This window comes from Rhodnius prolixus, unplaced genomic scaffold (assembly GCF_049639745.1).
Source record: "Rhodnius prolixus isolate KJV_2025 unplaced genomic scaffold, Rpr scaffold_3, whole genome shotgun sequence".
Lineage (NCBI taxonomy): Eukaryota > Metazoa > Arthropoda > Insecta > Hemiptera > Reduviidae > Rhodnius > Rhodnius prolixus.
Window position 1 is genome coordinate 22,326,503 of NW_027411603.1, and position 24,818 is coordinate 22,351,320.

The window sequence follows — 24,818 nt, forward strand, 5'->3', positions numbered from 1 at the left end:
TGGATATTTTTGGTATCTATTCACTTGAAAACAAGGCCAGATATCCTTTCAAAAAATAATTGACAGCATAAAGCAGATATTAAGAAAATGGTGTTAAAAATATGAAATGTGTTACTTAATATTTGCTTCTTCATATTAAATAAAAAATAATTTTAAAAAATAAGAACCGCTGATTTAGATATACTATATCTAACTTTAGATAAAGCTCTTTCTTCTTCTTGATCTTCGATTACAATATTTACATTATTTGATGATAGAACAAAGTTATATTTTAAATTTTTCTTGGTATCAAAACACTGAAAAAGTTAAAACTACCCAAGAAAACTGAATCCTGTTCTGGGTACAAAACTGAAACAAACTTCCGGTTATTCTGAAATTCGAGGTAGATAAATACCTCGCCACACTCTGGCCATTACTAGCCACCTGATTCGCCATTCTCTCCACACTGGACCAGATCCCACTACAATGTGTGCCTCAACACCAATATAGCGTGGGTAGAACAAAGCCACTTGCAGAATTGAATTGTCCAACAGGCTTAACCGTAATGGCATGCTAAGATACTCGTAGCTTGCTTTAACTTATTGTAAACTTTGTCCACATTCACTTTTCTATTAATGGAATCTATTAATTTTCTAAAATATTATTGCAGATACTTTTATTCCTCAGTATAATTATAATTATTTATATTCTTTATATCAAAATAGTTTTCTCCGAATAATGACAGTAGCTAATATATTTGGGAGAGGAGATAACATTTTCAATTATATGATTTAGAGCAGGGGTGTCAAACTCGATTAAACCACAGGCCACTTGGTGCAACATGCAAGATTCACGCGGGCCACAACAGATTTACAAATTTGTCCTAGTTTTCCAATATCTGGGATTCAGATATTGAAAACAGACAATCTTCATTAAGGTAGATAGATGTTTATCCAGTTAATCTTGATCTGGATGCCGTTTTATTTAATTTCATGGACGGAAATAGTTGCTCACACAAGAACATACTCCCAAAATAACACAAAATTTGTCCAGCAAACATTTTTGGATATTTCTCACCTAAATAAGGATATATTTTTGGAATTTCTACTTCGTCTTTTAAAACCAAATCATTCTGGAATTCCACTGAGAGTGGCAGACATGAGGCTTCCAAACCTCCCTGGAACTGAGTCAGCGCGTTTATACAGGCCCACAGGCCCCCCAGGAAAGACCAAGGCCATGTGTATACTCGTCTTCAGTAGTTAACGGAAACTGGGAATCGTGTGATATTGCCTCGATCTCCCCTAAGCGCTATTTCCTTCATAAAAAAACATTTTCTATTTTCATTTTATTTCAGTACATCGTGGGCCACAAGATATTATCTCGGGGCCCGCCACTTTGATACCCCTGATTTAGAGTAATCTTTGAAGGTACAAGTGTAGAGCGTGCCTCTCAAGTTCTTAAGTGGGACTAGGTGATTTCCGTGCTTCGCCTTCTTATTACTTTTTCCAAATAGGTCGCTGAAAGAATTTCATTAACAGTAATAGCTTGTTGCGGAAGTTATATATATATTCCTTTTTAACTAGGAGACATTGGAGCTTCAACCAAACTTTACGCCATTTTGCTGGGATTCTCTATTCAAAGAGAATATCAGATTTCAATTCTATTGTGTTGGAATGTCGAGAGTTCAATCAATCCTTGTTGAATCTTAAACATTCGTTTGTTGAAAGGGCATTGAACATACGTAGTTTCATGTCTCTTTCTGGAAACCAGATGAAGACAGTCTATTGACCGGAATGTCTGACAGATTGGAGACCTTTTTCTGTTATTTTGAATTTTCCCACATTAAATTTAACGACAAAAAGGTTTCCATCCGTTTAGCTAGCTACTTTGGAACGACAGATTCTTCCTCTTAAATTCCAGTGAATCCAAAATCTTAGAATTGAACAATACTTCAACTTCTCATTCATGGAATATATCAGAAAATTATTTCATAATGAAAAGAACAACAAAAAAATAATTTTTAGTTACGACAGAATGATGTGTTTACAATTAATGCAAAACTAAAGGGTTGCTCTAACGAGAATATTTTATTTTTTTGTAGATCAGAATGAGCTAGAACTTTTTCTCAATAATAATATTCGTAATATTGGTACCTTAATCACTGAACAGCCAGCATCACCGATATTTGCGAACTGCTTAAATCCCAAGAATCTAATTTTGACAGAGTTGTGATAGACTTGCTTCTTGATAGTGAATATTTGCTAATATCGGTGCTTATTGTGCCCAAATTCATATGCAGGAGTTAATTTGTACAAATTTAAAGTGTAAAGTATGAAGCACTAAAACTTTCCTTAAATCCTAACAGTTATAGTCATTGATAGTATCCAATAAAATACCATTAAAATATTAAATACACCATTGCTAACAATGACAATAGCTGTCACCACTACAAACTCACTAATTGAGGAGAGAAGTTACCCAGTGATAACACTCCTTAAGTCGTCTCCAGGATTAGCTACTCTCCTCAGAAGAGCGAAAATCGCGAGAGGATAATCTTCTGGGAGGATAATCTGGATGGTGATGAGATGATAAATGGCGGACAAGAGGATTGGATGGAATGAGAGTGCAAGTTCTGATGAAAACTTTTATAGCGAGTTCGTGCAAATTGATTAGATTTGAAACATAAAATGGAACGGTAACGATAGTACGGAGAATTTTAGACTGAAGAGATTGAATTCTATGAAGATTGGAGTATTTCGTTGAACCCCACAGTTCAATACCCTACGTCCAGACGGGTTTTAGTATGGAATTGTAAATCAGTCGTTTGTTATTAAGTGAAAGTTTTGAACGTTGGTCTAGTAGTGTTTTAAAGTAGTCGATAACGTCTGTTACTTCAGTTCATTTACGCCGTATGTGCGGGTTCCAAGTTAGTCTTATTAAAATATAAAATGCTAATAATGTTATTTATATTGTAACAATTGCAATAATTGAACTTTGTATATTTCACTACCTCTAAGTGTTTCCAAAAATATCTTAAATGAAACAAAGAGAGCTCCATGTCTGTGGTTAGCAAAATAAAAAATAATAATTTATACAATGTAAAGGAATGAATATATTCTAGTAAATGTTTGCCACAAATTACTGTTATGTTTGGGTAAATGGGTAATGTAGCTGGTATTTAATAATATGATTCTAGTCGCAAATTTATTATACTTGAGGAATGTAATCTTATATTATTGTCTTATGTTGGCCATTGCTATAAAGTAAATAGTTTCACCAAATTCTAGCTTATTGTCTTCTGAGCTACGAACTAGAATTATTTTCATTCTTGAAAGCGTTTTAATTCATTAAAGCAACTTCTCAAAGTTTTGCATTAATTGTAAAAACATTAAATTAGTTTTCCCGTCTAAAAATAAATTTCTATGTTCATTTCTGTTATAAAATGCATAAAATAGACTTTTATTCATATATTTATGTACCAAGAAATTGTTCATTTCTTATATTTGAACTTGTTAAATACTTTGAAGTCAATTATTTTGTTAGTACAATGTCCACGTTTATAAGGAAATGTAAATTACGTAAGGAGAAAGCTGTTTGTTCACTACAAATTCTTTTTAACGCAGTTCATTTTTATAACCATCAATGTAGTGAGAAGTAACGACCACCAATATTGGTTTAATTAGATGCGCATAAATCACGATTAGGTTGATAATTAGGAATTCATTAACGCCTGAATGCAGACTGGGTGCAGAGTCCATAGCGTTAATGCACCCTGATTAAAGTTCAGTTTATTTTGGGTTTTTACATATATATTAATAAACTGAAATAATGAAAATGATGATGTCTGAATGTAGGTTCTATTTTGCTCTTTTACATTATTAATAATATGATTTGAGAAGAGAATTCTTCCCATTTATAGCCTTAACTATTATAACCTGCCAACTTACAACAAAAACAAAGATCAAAATATGCAAAGGGAAAAAGAATGTTTGAAAGAAAATGCCTCGAATTTCTGTTAATTTTATCATCTTTCAATGTGATCTAAAATTTTAATTTCCGCTTTTACAATCCTTAGATACTATGGGAAAAGCGAAGCTACCTTGTAAAGAAATTGTTGAATCAGAGTTTTGTGTTTGAGATATTAAACAACCTAATTCTGTGAATTTGGGATTAAAACTGTCCGGTAGGATAGTTGTATAAGGTTTGTTCGTCAAAAACTGCCCGAAAAAGCGTAATGTACAAAAACACCCAAATTTATATCTTTTTTCTCTCTTTTTCTATAAAAGATAAAATTCCCAAATTTTATTTATAATATAGGGCAAATCCTCCTTTATGACTGTAATTTTTTGCTACAACCCAGATATAATAGGTTTCGAGTAAAAAGTTGCCGAAAATTGGAGACAAATATTTCAAAAAATGTTCTTGTTCTTGTTCTAATAACATATACCTAGGTACGTTTGAATTTTAAAAAATATATATTAATGCATTAAAATAATCATTTATTATTTGTGCCTTAAACTAATGAGTAAGGAAAATATAGAGCCTTGTTAACTTTGGGTTTAGCTAACAAGTTAGCAAATGTATAGTTATTTATTTGCCAAGTGGGGAAAGTAGTACTTTTCCACACGCGAAGCAGGTGCAAATTGCCGAGTGTGAGGAAAATACTTGACACTCGAGTTAAATATTATATTTTTTCTGCAACCATTAGATTTATTAACTAAAAAAATTAAAAATTTCATTTTTACAGTCTACAAAAAGTAATTTATTTATTATAAACATTTATTGTTATATTACAATTATTTACATTACTTACGTATTTAAATTACTTATTACATTTTCTGCTGTTTCTTGGGAGGAGTGTTTTCTAAACAGGAATCACTAGAATCCATTTTAAATTTCTATAAGGTAACACTATAACCTTTTTAACTGTTATAATTAAAAATATCTAATTATTTATTAAAGTATTATTTTTATTTCTATATTCCTTTCAATTTTTATTTTATTTTTTAATATTCGTTTTCTAATTATTTAGTTACGTTAAATAATCTTATTAAAGTTTTACAGAAAATATTTATGTTAATAACAAAACTTCTTATATCAAGGAAGCACAATAAAGTTTTTCCACTCACTAGTGCGGAAAGTGACACTAATGGGAATTTTTCCCCACTAGTGTGGGAAGTTGGGCATTACACAGCTGATTTTAATTGAGTAATGAGAACTTCCCGACATGGTTGCAGAAAAAAATTTTTTTAAAGAGGTATTGGTCGTTCCCTTGAGTTTACTGTCAACAGGCGCCACGGTATCCGAGTGGTAAGGAGGCGAGACCTGCAAAGCTAATATACATTGTGGTACTGGGTTTCCTGGTCTTAGGCCTTGGATTTTATTTAAAGGTTAACCTTCCAGCGGGCGCGCTTAAAAAGTTACAAAACGGGCGCGCGATTCTTACAGATAAACTTTGGAATTTTTAATTTTTTCTATCAATAGAAGAAATGAAATTAATTAAATAACATCTGTAATTATAAATAATTAAAATTTCAAATAAAAAAGGCTGAGAAAACGACAGTACTTTTTATTTTTTACAAGCCAATAAGTGTAATAATTACAATCAGCATGTTCAGCCACTAGACTGTCTGAAAGTGTTCGCAGAGTTATTTCCTCCTCGTATCTGAGATATACTATGTATTTTTCTGTCAGTAGAAAACAATATTCTTATAAACAATGTTGAAAATAGTTCAATTTGATGGGCATGTATAAAAGAAAAAATATAAATAATTGATAAGTCAGGAAACTTACTCGAATGGTCGCGAGTATATGTCAGGCACGGATCGGCAATTGCAAAGAAATGTACAACTCCAAACAAGATAAGATTTTTACTGAAGGAAACTAGTCATGAGGGTGTAGCATTGCTTAAAGGACAGCATCCTCCGCCGCTCCGTCTCTAAACTGCGATTATTTTAGTCTAAGCTTGTATATCTGTGAGATACGCGCGCCCGCTGGAAGGTTAATAAAAGAAATTTTACAGTAAAGTATGTTTGCTAGTTGCCTCCGTCCACGACACCTGAAACGTAAAGCCTGCCTGAAAAAATAAGCAATTACTTTACTTTACTTACTTTTTAATCATTTATTACGTTAGTTTGAATGAAATATAACTATTATCTGTACTTGAAAGAGAAAAATTCTGAATGGCGTAAATGGTCTGTGCTACACTAAACCCAGATATTTCCGTGTCAGTTTTAGTCTTTTGCTCAGTTAATTCTTAACCATATCTACCTACTCACAGTATTTATTTTCACTAAATTCTTTTTCAAATAGAAAACTTATCAAAGTACAATTTATTTTATATGTTGCGGGATTGTGGTTGAAAAAAATGGTTGTAAAAATAAAAAAAAAAGTATAAAATTTGCAAACTACCAGTTGGTGAAGTGGCTATAACCCACAGACAACCGTCAGTATAAATTATATTCCAGGATTAAATACAGCCACTCTGGAGATTCTTGCCGGGTTAGAAAAAGTAGGGGAAAAAAATATGAGAAAAATTAGGTTACTCAACCTGTAACGCTAGTTGCTCTAAATTGTACAAGTGGAGAGGCTGCAAAACATCTTCATCTAGGTCTAAGTAACCGCATTCATTCTACTTTCCCTCGATGATTGTAAAAATGGCCATCTTAACAGATTTATGAAATTCTTCTTTTCCTGAGAGATGCATGTTTTTTCCAAAGATTTTCTCAAATAAAACTCCAACTTTTAAAGTTTTTATTACGAATATAAGAGGCCGATAATCTTAAGTTTCAGCCACCTTTTGGAAAGTAGCAGTCACAGTTTTAGGACTTCATTCTGTTCATCCCAAAATTTCCTTTTACTGAACGTAGAAAGAAGTATGAATTACACATTGTCCGAATTAATTTTTGGCTAAAGTTGAAGATAACTTATTTATGATAAAAGTTGAAACGATACAGAACAAACACCTCCCAAAAATATAGACTAAGAAACCTGAAAATAATACATAAACTTACGGTTCCAAAAAGTAAGATCTACAATATATTGATTCTTACAAACTCTCCTTAAAGAACTCTGAGTTAAACAATGTTTTTTACTATCAATCCAAGCCCGTGCACTGGCTACTCGCCAAAATTGTTTTGGTATATGTTTTACTTTAATCCAATTAAGGTTGCCAACTTACGGTTACACTTGTAGGCGGTGATTACTGCCCGTCCTTCGGTATCAGACCAAAAGTAGAGAAGCACTTACTAAACCTGTAATATTTTATTCACACGGCTTTGTATTACTACTTATGTTAATACTAAGATTCTAACTTAACAAGTTTATTCTAACGCCCAAAGTTTGTCAAATTTAACTCTTACCTCTTTAGAGGGAATTTACCTTTCCCCCTTTTCCAGTAAACCACTTAATCAAATTTTTTGAAAAACTTTTTCACTAAAAGTTGAAGATCTATGTGTTGATCCAAATATTTTTCAAAGTTTAAATCAAATTTTAACAGCCTTTTGTTTTATACAGCCGAAAATCTTTTATAAATATTTCTTTATTTAGTAGTTTACAATCTGTAGATAAATATCTACAATAAGTAAATCTGATGGATGGTTCGTGAAGAGCAGGTGAAGAGAAACTACCCAGCGGGCAGTTGCAGGAAGTTGATGATAATAGTAATCTTCAGAGGGAAGGGATTAGCTATGAGGTTAGCATACTGGACTCCCACGCGGAGGTCCCGGGTTCGAATTCAATCCAATAACGCAGTGCTAGGAGATAACAGGTTTTCATTCAGAAATAGTGGCTTGCTAAGAAAATGTCACACTTCTTTTTTAAAAGAAAGAACTTAATTAACTAACTAACTAACTAAATGGACTGTCTCTTAATAAATAAAAGTAAATTTTCTACTAATTTATCAATAGACAATAACAATTTAGTGGTAACAGAATGAAGAGGTTTGTATAGGGTACTAAGCAAGGATTGGGAGGAACCTCTGATTGGACCCGTTCAGTGTAGCTAGCAGGTCCATAAATATGTCTGTCGGTAATAGCCTTCTTCATTCGCCCTAACGTGCCTTCACACCACTAAACACCCTGTAAGCCTCGTCCCACATCATGATCTAGTTCATTGTTACTTCTTATTTCTGCCTTTCTTGATCTCATAATGTTCGCTTGAAGTTAACTAGTTTAAAACAATGATAGATAATGTGACGAAATGAATATCAGCAGTCACAAGGGTAGAACTTGAATTATTGGTCACTTGTCAGCTTACTAGTTTCAGTGCCTTATCGTATCCTTTTAAGTCTTACAAGTTTTCAAATGGTTGGACTTGTAAAGACAGTCTTAGACTTGTCAGCAGATTGAATCACAATTGAAATCAATCAGTTTAGACAAAAATGCCTATTGCTAGCAAATCACCTATTTGTTGATAGATTGGTTTATTAGATTCCAACCAATTAATTCGATAGCTTAATTATTGGGTTTTCTAATCAGAATTTTAAAGTATTTTCTTAAGACTGGATTGGCACACTTTCTTAGCATGATTTTGATATACAAGTTTGCTCGCAAGCCAGATTAGTCAGGAGGTTATCAACTGCTCTTTGTATCTCAGGAGGCACCATTGAAGGCACAGTACATGCTTCACAAGCTGCGAAAGTGAATGCACTTTCGCACTTTCAAATAATGATTTGATCAATTAAAGAATAAGTTTGATCCTTTACAAGGAAACATATTGATCACTTAAATATGTGGCAGGAGGTTTCAAATATTTTTTGTAATTAAACGCAACTCTCCCAAAATTACCAAAAAATTATTCAACCTTCTTGTTTGTAACAGATGTAAAATTAATTTTTAGCCATTTTGTGTATGCTTGAGAACATCTAACATTTGATTTTTCTCAGAAAATCACTCGGAAAACTACTTGTTTCCCGATATTAAGAAAAATACTAGCTTTACTGCTCTTGTTTCTCTTTGATAACAAGTTAAAAAATTGAAATATGATTAATAAATATCAGATTTTGAAATAGCACTTTTAATTTTGAGGATATCGAATTGCGGTTTTCGGTTTCTTTCAACACTTTTTATACTCTTTAAAACAGTGTACAATGAAAATGGGGGTCAACTGCAAACCCTCACTTTTGGACGTGCGTATGCGGGCAGGAATTTAAAATCAAGTCACATATTCTAAAACTAGAGGTGACGGGCAACAAATTTTTCCTCTACCATTTTTTGCTCAGATCAACCGTTTAAGCATGAAATGCATTTGAGCCGTCTTAAAATGAACACCCTGAATACGAGTATACGTACATCAAAAAGAGACAAAAAACAGAATGCTTGTCTTACTTCTTTTTGTGCAAAATTAACCTTGGTGTGTGTAGTATATTTATCGGTTATCACATCTAATTATTTGCTGATTTTGTTTAATATGTCATATATTTAGCTTCTTCATGGGGATACCATAATATTGAATAGTACATTCCATTCTTATGAAGTTATAGCGGAAATTTCAATGTATTGTTAAGGATTTTTTTTATGCTTTACAACATTTATTGTCAAAGAAATTATTGCCCAAAAATTGTTTTGTTTTAAATAAACAAAATACATATTCTTTCAGAAATATGTAACATGTCTTGTTAGTCTAATGTATGAATGCAACATACTGGACTCTCTACAACAAACAGCGATATATTTACGGAAATCCGCAACCGGTCACAGTCAATAAAAACCTAGCGTTACGACGGATAAAATCGATGATATAAGCAAATAAAGAGATAAAGTCGTATGTAGTTTAACTTCACATTTTGACCCAGATATTACAGATAGACATATTTTCATTCAAATCATTCCACTTCCTTCCCGACCTTCAGTGGAACGAGGATTAGTGGTTGAGAACAAGCCTTCGTTATTTCTGATCAAAAATTTATTCTCTTCCAAAGTTTCCTTGTTCAAATTTGTTTGTCCTCCTCCAGGTTTAGCTAGGCAGAAAGATTTAATAAAAAAAAAGGACTGAAGTCAGTTCACTGTAACCTAAAACATCTACACCGGCTCATTTACATACTTATGTTTTGAATTGAGTAAAACGTTGGCAAAATGCACCACCGTTGCTGGTGAAAACTGCCGAGGGTGTTGATGATTAATGAGTTTGTAGGAATCCTAAGCCGAGCAGTTAGTTGTCTCGGTATTAAACCATCTCCTCAGTCTTTCGTGATTCTGTCGTAGATAGGGGGAGCATGTGTGAGAGATAAGGACTTGTTTTATCCTGGTCTGCAAGGATGTTATCTCGTAGATATTGATTAGTTTACTTTTCCCTATGTGAGCTAAATTTGATGTTACTCTTGGAATTTAAAATTAAAGTGGTTTTATAGGCCAGTTTCTGTTGCATGCTATGATCTTAGCACCCCAAAAATGATGTTTTTCTTTCCTTACAGGGACTTACAAAACCCTGGTTTCTTAGATGATTCTCTCTGCCAAATTCTAAACATTTTAATAACCTTCTGGTATTCAACAACCATATCTCTGATATAAATGGTACAACCGAACAAATGTTGAGTTTTTATGCTTTCGCGACATGGAATTCATAACCTGGTTGAACACAATAAAACCTCTGCTATTTGCAGCTAACCTTTGAATTTCGCTTTTAACTTCTCACCACTTAGTGAGTATAACTACCAAATATTTAAATTGATTTAACATTTCCAAATCATCTTTAATTGATGTAAATATTGGAAATCATGAATATTGTTTCTCTTTCCAACTGCTCACTGTTTTCATCCAAAATAGTAAAAGTCCTTCCAACTAAAATGACGTCAAAAACAGAAACGATCGATTGAAAATCGAACTATTTTGGATGCTTCTGATTTCTTTCTGTTCGCTAAGAATAAATAATATTGTTGACAAAACTTTACTTTGTTGCACTGCATTGCCAATCCGAAGTCAATTTGTCTCCAAAAAATATAGGAATGACTCGTATTTCCCCACATCTCATAGCTGTCCCGAAATGCTCTTAGATATGCTATCCCCACTCTCTCACCATTCGCTAGTCATGAGCTGAAGACCGTGGAAATCTTCGTTTCTTTTTGCAGATTAGTTTAATTGAATCATAAGAGTCATTTTAATTCCAGATTGGCATTACACGTGAATATATCGGTGTCATTTCGACTCCTGATTGGCAATATAAGTAGATTTTCTGTAATTACCTTGACTCCATATTACTGCCTAAATGCTTACTTGATAAATCTACATAATTTCCATAGAAAGTATCAAGGCACAAAAAAAAGCCTCTTTCTAGAATTGATTTTCTGTCCGAATTGCAGCAAAAACTTGCAGCGAATTGGGTCATTTCCGATCCGTGTTAACAGCGCACAGTAATTGAAAAAAATAGTGAATGTAATTTAAAAAAATGAAAATGTCCCTGAACAGAAGGCAGTCAATCAGGATTCTAGAAAATACTGAAATTACTGCGATCCTAAGTTGAAGTTAATTCCTTCTGCGTGAAATGTTAAAGCCGATTTGTGGGCAAAATTTGTTTTTTCGTTCTTAATTCCTATTCTTTCTCATCCTTTAATGCAAATTTTATTATTAAAATTGAAATCAATATAAAAAAAGATAAAAATAAATTATGGAGTCAATATGACTCCACATTGGCAATAACTGACTAAGTTCGAGAATTGGCAAAGCAGTGTTAAAGAATGAACAGTTCCAGCTTTCACTTTTACAGACTAATTAACCATGCAGAACTTAACCACACTGTTGGAATACTAAACACCTACAGAATCTCAAATCTCTTGCGCCTTATTGACGGAAACATGCTTGAATGAAGTCAATAAACAGTGTTAGATGATGATGGTTACATTGGTAATACCCCACTTCTCAAGTGATCTTTCTCTAAGAAAAGATGTGGTTACAGACAATCGATTCCAACGGAAGCCAGACTGGTAGTCACCTAATGTATTTTCTGGATCAGGGTCAGCCACAGTGCTGCTACATTGTACACAATGTTGGACAAATTAAATTAAATGTATTCACTTCAACTTTGTGTCATCTAATGTTTTTTACTAACAGGAAAATAGATAATAGCAAAATAATAGTTCAATATATTCTTCAAATATAAGGTTAATGGAGTAGATTTTGCAGTAGTAGTTTTAGAGTAGTATTTAATTAAAGGATCTGCATAAATTGGGTAGCAATACGTTATTACAATGGGCGCTAAAAGCGAACTTAAATTAATACATAAAACGCAATAAATGGTTTGAAAACTTTAGTTTATTGTTTTGTAACTTTTTTTAAAAAATTTAATGTAAAGTTAGATTTATGTAATCTTTTTTTTAATTTCAGCGTTCAGTGACCTATTTTTCATTGGTTACTTTCCGAGAACTTCGGTCCCAGGACGATGATGCTAAATGTCTTTCTCAGACAGTATTCCTAAATTCAAAGTTGATGAATGTTTCGCTGAACGCCTCGCTAATTTTTTTCACAAGTAAGTGCAAGTTACCATTTTTAAGTTACCTATAATTCTTTTTCTAAAAACTCTTAACACTGCATTGCCGATCCGAATTCAATTTGACTCCAAAAAAAATAGGAATGGTCTCTGTTTCCCCAAATCTCATAGCTATCCCGAAATGCTCTTAGATATGCTATCCCCACTCTCTCACCATTTGATAGTCACGAGCTGAAGACCATGGAATTCTTAGTTTCTTTGTACAGATTAGTTTACTTGAATCATAAGAGTCATTTTGACTCCAGATTGCCGTTACACGTAAATATATCAGAGTTATTTCGACTCCTGATTGGTAATATAAGTAGATTTTCTGTTATTTCCTTGACTCCAGATTATTGCCTAAATGCTTATTTGATAAATTTACTTAATTTCCATAGAAAGCATCAAGGCACAAAAAAAAAAAAGCCTCTTTCTAGAATTGATTTTCTGTCCGAATTGCAGCGAAAACTTGCAGCGAATTGGATAATTTCCGATCCGTGTCAACTGCGCACAGTAATTGAAAAAAAATAGTGAATGTAATTAAAAAAATGAAAAAGCCCCTAATCAGGGTTCTAGAAAATACTGCGATCCTAAGTTGAAGTTAATTCCTTCTGCGTGAAATGTTAAAGCCGATTTGTGGACAAAACTTGTTTTTACGTTCTTAATTCCTATTCTTTCTCATCCTTTAATGCAAATTTTATTATTAAAATTGAAATAAATGTAAAAAAAAGATAAAAATAAATTATGGGGTCAATATGACTCCACATTGGCAATAACAAAGTTCGAGCATTGGCAATGCAGCGTTAAATAAGTTTTTATTTTTTTTTTTTTTTGCGCTGCAATTAAATATTAATATATATTCTTAAATTTAAAATTCTTCCCAAAACCTTGCAAACAAATAATTACAAATTTGAGATGTTTATAAATACAAAACAATAGTTTACGTACCAAATTGAACCAAACAATTTTCTGTTTATTTACTTACTAGTTCCTTGAAAAATAAGATAATAATAATAAAAAAGAATAGAACCAACATTAAGGAGATTTAACGGTGTAAAAAAATGAGAATAGTATAACAACTTAGCTCCAACAAAGGGAACCTCCTAAGGTACAAGCAATTATAATCACTGCTACTCTGCATTTCATTTTCTTAAAATGGTTCTTCCTAAGAAGCAATTAAAACCACTGTATTTTAAATTTAGCAACTGGGTACCTGCTTACAATTAACCAAAACCTCTGCTCTGAAATAATGTTTTTTTCTTCTTCTTTAATTACTGGGTTTTAATGTTTTATAAAAGAAACCACCTATCTCAAATACCATTTATTGCCCTGAGAATTCTCTCTGCAGCAGCCTCCAAATGATTTCAAATTCAATTTGTAAATACAAGAGATCTTCCAGTAACTTCTTGGTTGCACATTGGTGAGAACTATGTGATACCTTCATTGTGCAAATCTTCATCAGTAAATATAGTATCTCATTGTTCAAATCCAGTTCTTATACCTGATATTGTTACAAAGAATAGGGTTGTAAGGACTTGAGTTTTAACTTTAGGTCAACATCAGTCTAGAACACTTCCCTCATGTCTACAAAATACTGTGACAAAAAGTAGTTCAAGAGGGGTTGTTATAAAGTGCATAATTTGTACGCAATGAAAAACCAGTATTGAAGAAAAGTGGTAAAAATGCTTTTCCTTATCAATAATTTGTTTTTTCAATGTTCAATTTTGTCGTAAACTGTTCTGTTTACTCCAAGCAAAACAACAATTGAAACTATTAATTTAAGACAACATAGTCCAACATTAAGACAATTATGACAATATTTGATGTTTTTGTTTACTTCATAACTGAGGCGCCACGGTAGCCGAGCGGTTAGAGGCGAGACCTGTAAAGCTAATATGCACTGTGCTACTGGGTTCAATTCCCGGTCTTAGGCCTTGCATTTTATTTAAAGGTTAATAAAAGAAATTTACAGTAAAGTATGTTTGCTAATCGCCTCCGTCCACGACACCTAATTGGTAGTTGGACGTAAAGCCCGCCTGAAAAAATAGGTGATTACTTTACTTTACTTACTTTCATTATTTCGTAACTGCTCACCCTCTTCCCCCGGCAAAGGGCTTCAAGTTAATCTCCCAGGATCTAGGACAAGTGTTTGAATTTTGCACATAGAGCAACCAAATCTTCAGTAACAGCGCTTAAAGGATCAAGGTTTCTGAGACAGTGAAGTATTTTTAAAGGGACAAGATCTGTGAATTCAATCGCAGAGTAGTTCTGGTCTTCGTATTAGAAACATATTTTTTTGGGGGCATTTCGTCAATCGGGATAGTTTCCGATTTCATCTTTAAGTCAAATTGCTTCTGTTATAACAGAAAATAAATATTTTAGAAAACAATTAACAATTTAACTTAGCCTATTTAAAATTAAACTAACAAGAAAAGGAAGACAATCTTATTTAGGAAATTCTGTTTTATTTCAGAACAAAAGAAAAATAATATAAAAAACAGTGCACAGCTACAAGTAGTGACTAGACTCCATTTATCAATAAGGCTGTGGTTACAGGGGAAAACACTTGATGATTCCATTAAAGAGATCAGAGGCTAACTGAACTACCATCGTACTTGCCAGTTTATATCGCAAATCGCTGCTTGTCTCCCCAGCTGGAAGACTGGGTAGCGGTGTGCCAAAGGATGGTACTGCGGTCCTTCACTACGAGACTGGAAGAGAGGGTAAACAGTACGTCATCAATCAAAATTAAACTGTTAGTTTTGTTAGGTTTCCTCGTAGTGTTTTGTACTAAATCTGTCGCACAACTGACAATCCATTTTAATCTGTATTAATATTTATTTATTTATTTATTTATATAATGTTATTTAGGGCATTTAAGTGTAGGTTTTTTTTTGTATAGTCTAATATTTTTCTTATTATTATAAACAATAATGTTGTCTTTCCAATATTAAGAGTATTGTTATTGTTTGTAATAATAAAGATGTGAAGGACAATAATATTGTGTGCGTATTGGTAAGGAAGAGAGTGTGAGTAAGTGAAGTATGTGAGCGTAGTGTGTGCGTGCGTGCGTGCGGGTGTCACGTGCGGAGCGCGGGGGCGGCCGGCGGTGAGGCGGCTGGGGGGCGCATGTCCCGGCCCCGGACTGCCGCCTCCAGTACCTCTTGTCCTCTCAGTCTGCCGACACTCAGTTACTATTCTGCAGCGCTCCACTTCTCTGCACAACTAATGCTCCAAATCTCATCATCATCTTCTTCTTCATATCGGTATGTACCCTAATCTTATCAATATTTACTTTTGACTTTACATTGTTTTTTTTTTTATTATTTATTGTTATATAATAATATTTTAAAAATAATTTGCATTCTTATTAAAAGCGCGCTTACACTTAATGCGTCATCTTCCGGTAGCGCGCCGGAAATCTCCACCCTACCACACCAATGCTATACACCTGCTCTACCTGTAACTACGCCCACTGGCTCGCTACACTGCCACCTTTCTCTGATTAATTCTTTAAACTTGCATTCCTAATCTTAATTCTTATTTACATCTACTATACACATAATTAAACAATACGCAATAGAATTTTTAACAATAATATTTGCATTATTTCTTTTATTAATTTTATAATTTTTTGTCGACCGATTAACCCATTCTTTGAAATTGATTTAACACTTACTGGCCCTATCTTCTATTTTCGTTTGTCGAATGTAAAGAGTAAAGAGATGGACTGCGCGAGGGGGAATCACGTCTCAGAGAAGGTACTTCTCCCCTGAACAGAAACTACGTGACGATCGTACAAAACGGGCTGCTTGGGTCCTGCGTGTCGATAAGTTGGACTAAAGCGATAGCGGTGCTATCTCTTAGCAAGTCTTTGTACCATGTTGGCACACACCCCATGGGGGAAAAAAATACAGTTAATGTTTTATATGATTTATTAATTAGGTACTTGTACAAATCTATGCAGCAAAAATTATTTATATAAAATATTTTAGTCGTACTTATTTAAGAAATTATTTTTAAATTTTTAGTGTTATCATTTGTTTTCAATGCGTTAATTGAAATATAAATTTGAATTATTTCTGCATAACTTTATGTTCACGTATTAGGGTGCCATTTATTTTTGTAAAAAGCACAACTAAATCTGATTTCCAAGACAGATCCAACTCCATCCATTGAGTACCCATTAGCCACCAATGTCTTAATCTACTACTTCTTTATTTTAAATCATTTGAGTATTCTATAATTAGTATTCTACATTCCCGCAATGTTTAATAAATTTTAAAAAGTTTGACCCAAAATGTAAAGGATAGTGTAAAAGAAAAGTTGTATTATTTTTTAATGAATCATCTTAAATTAAATTATAAGAAATTCGAACTAAAAGGATAAGAATTTGTTAAAAATATATTCATTTATTTTACTAATTTATTCACGATTAATTATACTTTTTAAGTTGTACATGTAATTAAGAATCAACAGTTACCTACAGTGCAATTCTTTACTTTGTGGTGAAGCCTTAAAGTAGGGGATTAAACAGTGGGATCTTAATCAAAGGATTCTCTTGAGATATATTTTATTTACTTGGTCATTTATTTATTATATATTAATATATATATTTTTTTCAAATCACACTATCATGGAATAAAAAACAATAATAAAGAATTTCTTTAAAGAAGTTAGAGGTATTAGTTTTGCTTCTGGCCACTTCAGCGCTACAGCAGTTGCTCTGTGTGATTAACTTATTTTATTTTTTTAGTTTTTTCTTTTTGTTTTTGTTTGTTAATTTTTATTCTTTTTAGTAACTTATACATTAAAAAGCATTGTTTTATATTAAAATAGTTCATATTTATTTGATTTCACTTCTAGATACCAAAATTAAATGGTATTCATTACTAGTGGTAAACTGAAATTTTACTGAATTAAGAATTATTTTTGCTCTTTTTCCCGGTTAAAATAGGCTTAATAATAAGGTGACCAATCGTCCTCCTTTTGCAGGTTCTGTCCTCCTACCTGTCCTCCTTTTCGATATTTGTCCTCCTTTTTGATATGTTAATCTCTGTATTCAGAAATTGTGTTGAGTTTTTATCGAAAGAAATGCCTGATATTAAAATCGATGACAATTGTCTGTTTGAAGAAATTAGAAGACTGAATATATATTTAAATTCTGATAAATTAGAACAATGGGAAAAAATCAACATGTTGAAATTGATAAAAGATGGGTGGAAATATTTAACCATTTCAAAAATGAACACATTCCCTATGAAAATTTAGTAATTCCTGTTGAATTTACGTTGTGCTGCCCTGGAACAAATGCAGCAGTTGAAAGAGTTTTTTCAATGGGTAATGATTTTTGGCTAAGTGAGAAATCAAGATTGAATGTTGATACACTAGCTGCAGCACTTACTGTAAAGTTCAATATGAAGGATATTTCTTGCTCCGAAATTTCCAATATACTGTTAAAAAATGATATATTAACAAAAAATATCCATTCAATGGAAAAATACACGTTTAATTAAATAATTATAGTAAGCATAATTTGTAAATTATTGAATTAATAAAATGTTTAACTTATTTAAGTTGTACTTTTTTCTTAAATTTTTTTGTCCTCCTTTTCATTGTAAAATAATTGGTAATTAATAAGAATGTTCAAAAATTCTGTATCATCTAACATTATATGACAAAACCTCGTCTCTGCGTTTAACCTTGCGGCTTAAACGAATCTAACTACTAGATTGATAGTTTTAATGAATCTAGATTTTAAGCACAATCTGGATGCGAACATTTGTGCTTGAATCTAGTAAAAGAGGAAGGCATGCTGCCTTTAAATGTATTTATTCTAATATAAAATAGCTTTCTGAACTTGCATATTTAGGTATATATTTTAAATTGTTTTTATTTGATGGATGTTATTTTCAGAACCTTAATTTGTAATTTGAGAGGTCTTTTTATTTAAGCCTTTTTTACTTAATAATCTTGTTTTCCCGAACCTTTTCCGTTATTCTAGCATAAGTGTAAACAGTTTTAGTTCACAAATGAATAAATTGAAACAATTAATGCTTAATTTCTAATTACTTTGTTTTTTTAATATTTTTTTAATAAATCTTTTGTTTTAGAAAAGAGTATCAATAATCGCAAACGGTGTGGCAATAGTTGTATGCAGAAGAAATGTTACACACCATCGAGTCCTTCTACTCAGAAGCTGAAAAAGAGAGAACACACAGAAAACAAACAGCACATTCGTGATCTACCCTGTAGATCCGGGCTTTTGTGGATCGATAAGAGTCAGAAGCTCGTCTCTACAGGTATCTTACGGATGGAAGACATACACACCGTCGCAGATTATCTGTGTTTTTCTCTCTTTTGTGAGACATCTATCTAATCTCCATTTGGTTGCCTATCTATCTGGTTTCAAATAGAATCAATGTTTTTAATATTATGTTATTACTAAAATCACCTCATTAGATAATTAATTGTTGAATTCAGATTCCAAACTTAGATCTCATTTTTCATTAAAAAGTCCATTGTTACATTATACAATCTGCATTTCATTATCTAGCTTCCAGTTTCATTACGATGTTCCCTTATTCTTCTATCAGTTTAAGTGTCCTTTAACATACCCGTAAAAGGTTCGTAAACTTTTTTTTCCAATTTTTTAATGTTGACAAATAATATTAATAAGACAACATCCTATGATTTTATGCAATGTAATAGCCATTACTGCAATAAAAAGAAAATTATTACTTTTTTTCAGCACATCTTTAATGCATCTCTAAGCCAAATAAACCACAACATCTCCCGACATTGCTTCGTCCAAACAGCTTTCTTTGTCAAGGCTTGGAAAGGTTCTTGAAAAATTGCTGCTTAAACGTATTCTTCCAGTAATTGAATCTTCTGATATTCTCCCGGTCTACCAATTTGGATTCAGGCGACAGCACTCCACCATACAGCAGTGCCATCGAGTTGTAGATTTAATCTCCACCTCCCTTGAGAAGAAGGAGTGTGGTTCTGCGGTGTTCTTGATGTGAAGCAGGCTTTCGATCGGGTGTGGCACACTGGACTTCTCTGGAAGCTCGAACAGCATCCTTCCAGCCACCTATTTCCTCATTTTGAAATCATACTTGACTGATAGACATTTTAGAGTGAAGGTAGGAACTATTCTTTCTCCATTCAGCCATGCTGAAGCTGGAGTTCCGCAAGGCAGCATTCTAGGCTCCATTCTGTGCACTATCTACTCCTCAGGCATACCAACTCATCCTGAGACTACTTTTCTTTCCTACGCTGATGATAGTGCCGTCTTATCTAACATGTAGTTGTTGCAGTGTTACCACTGGGTAAGTTCTCCACTCCCAGTGTGTTGCTGACATTATGTTTTATCCATGTTGCTTACAATGTAATAAATGTGTAGATTGTAACTAAATAAAAAATGTTAAATAAAACTAAATATAAAGTTGGTTAAACTGGTTCATTAAAACTAAATATTTTAGAAGCAACTGAAATTACACTAATAAACATTAATTACATTAATTAATTTAATTTTCTCTCTTTTGTGAGACATCTATCTAATCTCCATTTGTTTGCCTATTTATCCGGCTTCAAATAGAATAAATGTGTTTAATATTATTGTGTTATTACATTAATAAACTATAGTGCACCTACAACGATTATCTTCTTGATAATTTGACTAAATGGAATTAGGTGTTCCGTGGCTTTAGCGATTCTATTCTATTTTATTTTTATTATCAGAATAATAAAGCTGGTGGTGTTTTGTAATTATGCATTATTATTAAAAAGGCAATCTGATTTCAGAGGTCTTAAAATAAACATCTTCAATAACAGGAGAAACAACTTCCTGAAGTGTAATTGTGTTTCGTCAAAACTAAAGGTGATTAGCACTTACAAGTATTGTTTAGCAAAGATTTGTAGCAAAATACCAAAACAAAGGAAAACAAAAATAAAAGGTAAGCAACATGGAGGTATGTAAGGATTCACTTGATGTATCTATAATTATAATTACTGTAGGAACGTTAGTGCTTTGTTGTTAATCTGAAATGAATGTCTCAATCTCTTCGCTGTTATACGACAAGTATTTACAACAAAAAAAATCTGAAGATGCACAAAATATTTATTGGTTGAATCAAACAGAAGATAATTGGCAACAAGATAGATAGATGTAATCATTTTAGTATCAACTTATTGCGTCAATTATTTGCCTTAAGTATTGGTAGGTTCCTCACAATTATGTTGGTTTTTTATAGTTATTCTACCTATTTTATGTGAGTTCTTTATTACATATGATCATATATTTTGCATTATAATCATGTTTCAGGGATGAATCTACCAAGAAGCTATTAATAAAAATAAAAATAATAATAATGACCATTCTTAAAAAATTTCAGTCAACTAGCCAAGAAGTTTTATGCGATGTAGTGAACCCTAGGATCAAACGTTGGTAAACAATACTCTGAGTACTTGGCTGCTACACTCAAGTATTTCTTTCCATTTTTCAGGACGACCAACACTATTGAAATTAAGCAGTATTATTAAGTGGCTATCAACTTCTATTTTAAATTTACTTCGACTAAGAACGAAGTGCTGAAGCTACCATCCTTTAAAGGATTAATAATTAGTGCCTCGGTCAACGTATTCTTTTTAGCTGTAAACATTCAACGTATCGTAAATAATTTTTAATCATTTTCTCCAAGATTCTTTAATTAATTTCTCGAATAACAAAGTTTAACTTGTTCTTTAATGGTTTACTGGACATTTATTGTTTCACTAGAGTTATTTGCTTCTTTCTGGTAGCATTAAAATACGCTCGCAACGATTGTCTTGGCCAAGCTTAAAAATGGTAAGATATTTGCCACCATTAGCCACTTAGAAACCGGAATGGTTTTATTTATTTTTGACAGAATTAAAAAATACAAGAGTGCACGTAAGATTTGTATGATTTAGGCCCCACATAAGAATCAAGGCAAACGAGTTAGCATATACTTTAGCCAAGAGACCAAAGAACAAGTCAAACCATTGGACATAAAAGCCCTTTATAAATGTGTATTTACCGTGATCAAAGAAGAAATCACTTCGACATGGCAAGGAACGAATTCGCGAGCGTTTAATGTAAATTCTACCAAAAAGTAGGACTAAAACATTGGTTAATGTAAACAAAAATTTGGGCACAACTCTGTACAAGCTTTGGACTAACTATTACGAGGTTCGTAAATAATACTTAAATGGAACCACTATAGAAAATTCACCTAACTGATGTCACTAAGAAGAAATCAATGGTTTAAAGCATAATGCTGGCATTGGCATGTTCACTGTATTAAGTTCAAAGCAACATTTTCTTGGATACCCTTCAATAAATCGTTGCTGGAATTTAGATTTAAAAAATTATCTATGAATATCTCAAAAAAAGAAGAATAGTTGGGTGATCAGCATACACGACTAACACGAGGCAATTGCAGCTGCAGTTCTTCCAAGAAGTTTTTTACAACTGATTGACTAGTCTTAAATTGAATGGTCTGTAACCAAAGAACACGGTCCGAAGGTCGGCAGTGACCTTAGGATGTAGACAAGCATTAAAATTAAAAAAATTTATATCGTAAGTTAATTAACGTTAAGAGTAATTTTAAAGTATCTTATATTTTAAAAAAACCTTAACTAATTGTTAATTATTGATATATTGCAGGATCATGACCTCAGTCGCTGTTGTTAAAAAAATAAAAAACTTGTTGTTCAAGAAATTATATCAGAAACATTGAAAGACAATTCTAGCTCTGGTGAATAGAAAATTGGATGCCACGAAGATCAATGCGCCAAAATAATGGCGTTTTTAAATTCAATATCAAAATATTGAAACAAAAATATCAACTTTTTTAAATTTCTTTTTTCAGAATAAGAAACATGCTCATCATTTTGAAATGCCTGGGTTGTGCTACCTCATTTTTTTTTATTTATGTACCATCTGCAAATTATTGCTATAAGTAAATTTACTGTAATGAACATATCGTCTTGAAGAGACTTGGGACAATGTGTCCAGTGCCACTTACCTGGGAATCTGATCTATAGAAGATCACTAGCATTACTAAGTCTGAGAAATTTTCCATTCTAGGGATGGTCAGGCAGGACACGTTTGATGGTAGTAGGTTCTGGTGTTGTGCCCTATTTATTTTGGAAATCTTTGTCAAGTTGTTGTTTCAAAATAAAATGTTTAGGTCAATGGGTAAAGTCATATTTATAGATAGTAAGTAAAATTTTGTTTTGGTTGGCTTGAGTAGTGAGAATCGGTTTGATAGTCCCCTGAAGTAAGTCATGCAAAATATTCCCAGAATCCCTTCGAATGATATCGATAGTCTTAGATGTGACTATATTATCAAGTTGAATGGTCACGTTTACTGTGGCAAATGCTTCAAAAAATCATTACTTTGTACAGCTTACACTTGACTTCATCAGTTATCCTATGAATGGCTTAGTTTCCATTTAAGCCTTACATTGTCACGAATGTCGAGATTTCATTAATGATGTCCTGTGTTAGTGGTCTGTTTATGTAGAGTCCAAGGTAGGAAAGTCTTTGTCTGAGAATACATTTCGTCTAATTGATTTTTATTTTCTACAGTTTGTCATGTTTTGGTATGAGATTTAGATGGTCCTTTTTTAAATGAATAATTTTATTTTAATAAATAAATAAATGAAATAAAAATAACAGTATTTTTTGTTACTAGATATTGCAATCACACTTAAAGCCAGCAACATTGCAATCCAAAAAATATTATTATTAAAACCATCAGAAGAAGAAGATGAAAACAACATTTTTCTTAGGTTAGCCTCATGATGTTCAGGTTGTAGGACAAAAAGCTCAGCACAAAGTTGAAATCAATATTTAGAAAACTTCTTCTGATTGGTATTCCGGGCAGAATGTTGCCACCCGCACCCTCGCAGGATAGTTGAGAAGGATACACAACTTGAATGTAAATCAGTCTTTACAATGTCACTTCGCAGAATTCTTTATATACATATAAACATTTTGTGTATACAAATTTCAGTATATCAGTATATTGTATAATGACAAATTCTTCATGGCTGTAAATGCCTGAGCAGGATAATGTGGTACTAAGTTACTGTTTCAAAATAGTACTGTAAACAAAGTAAAGTTGTATTAAAAATTCATGTACAGTAAAAATCACAAAAATGTGGAGTTATTAATTTTAAAAGCTCAGCTTTGATCTGCAGCTTCTTGAAATACTAATGGCTTCTACAATTTTGCTTTGCAATTCTGTTGTTAAAAAAGATACAGCGATCTCCCCAAATTTTCTAATTGAGTTTTCGAAAGCTACTGGACAAGAAAATATAAGTTTTTAGTGTATAGTTCTGATAAGTGAGATTCTGAACGTACAATTTGAACAGATTTTGAATGAAAACTCGAAGATATTATGATCGAATTACCATCGTTGCTGTCTCTATAAAGGTTTCCTTTAGTCGAAAAGGTGATTTTACTAAAAAAAATTTTAATTGTTCTCGATTTGCTTCAAATTGATTCCAACGGAGTTTTTCATATTTCACTTTTCATCCAACATTTAAAATATTTTCTCTGTTTTTTTTTTTTAAACATTATATAGCGAAAATTGCTTTTTGGCCCAATCAGGGGACCCTACAGTTTATGCTATCATACCATTGCAATATCCAGGCCCAGGTATATCGTAATAATCATAATGTGATGAACCATATTATAATACAAGAAGGCAATGTCACAAAAACCGCTCGGACCCACATTCCTATTTACAGTAAAATTGCATATAAAATATTTAAAAAGATGTCTTACACTGCCGGCGCACTTTATTATTATTATTATTATTACTATTATTATTATTATTATTATTATTATTATTATTATTATTATTATTATTAATTATTACATCCAGGCCCAGGAGCGTTCACTTTTTTCGGGCAGAGTCTTTGATTGAGAAGTAAATATATGTACTACTTTATTTTTAAAAAAACGTTTCGTTTATTAACGGTAAAACATAATAATTTTCTTAAGTAAGTTGTTTTGGTGAAAATGTTAACAATATAATTAAGGCAAGAATACTTCTTTAAGCTACTAAGTAAACGTTAAGTAGTAAGTGATTAAGCTTACGACTTTTTGAGGTTTTCTGACGGAATTTGCAATACAATTTTTGCTGCTAAGATTATAAGAAAACGATAATCAATTCCAAAGTTATAAATTTCTAGCACACCCATCTACTGGCTATCTAATCGTTCGAAGTTAATTCAAGTCAGTAGAGGGACTAACTGAAGAGGCATTCTAATACGTAAATATCCTAACGTATTGCCTAGGGGCCTGGACATTTAAGACAAAGCTATAATGTGTTGGCCCATTGCCT

The 24,818-nt window shown here is 32.4% G+C and overlaps 1 long non-coding RNA gene and 1 other non-coding gene across 2 annotated transcripts in view; both read left to right on the plus strand.

The window, feature by feature from the left end:
* The window catches only part of LOC141452627 (uncharacterized), a 57,972-nt gene extending 42,068 nt beyond the window's left edge, over positions 1-15,904 (plus strand). Inside the window, exons 2-3 of the long non-coding RNA XR_012457502.1 lie at positions 12,297-12,438; positions 14,912-15,904. This is a non-coding gene — a long non-coding RNA (uncharacterized lncRNA). The remainder of the gene's footprint in view (positions 1-12,296; positions 12,439-14,911) is intronic.
* On the plus strand, positions 4,488-4,604 carry LOC141453862 (U12 minor spliceosomal RNA). Its single transcript, XR_012458263.1, has one exon. It is a non-coding gene; the product is annotated as a U12 minor spliceosomal RNA (small nuclear RNA).
* Positions 15,905-24,818: the final 8,914 nt, after the last annotated feature.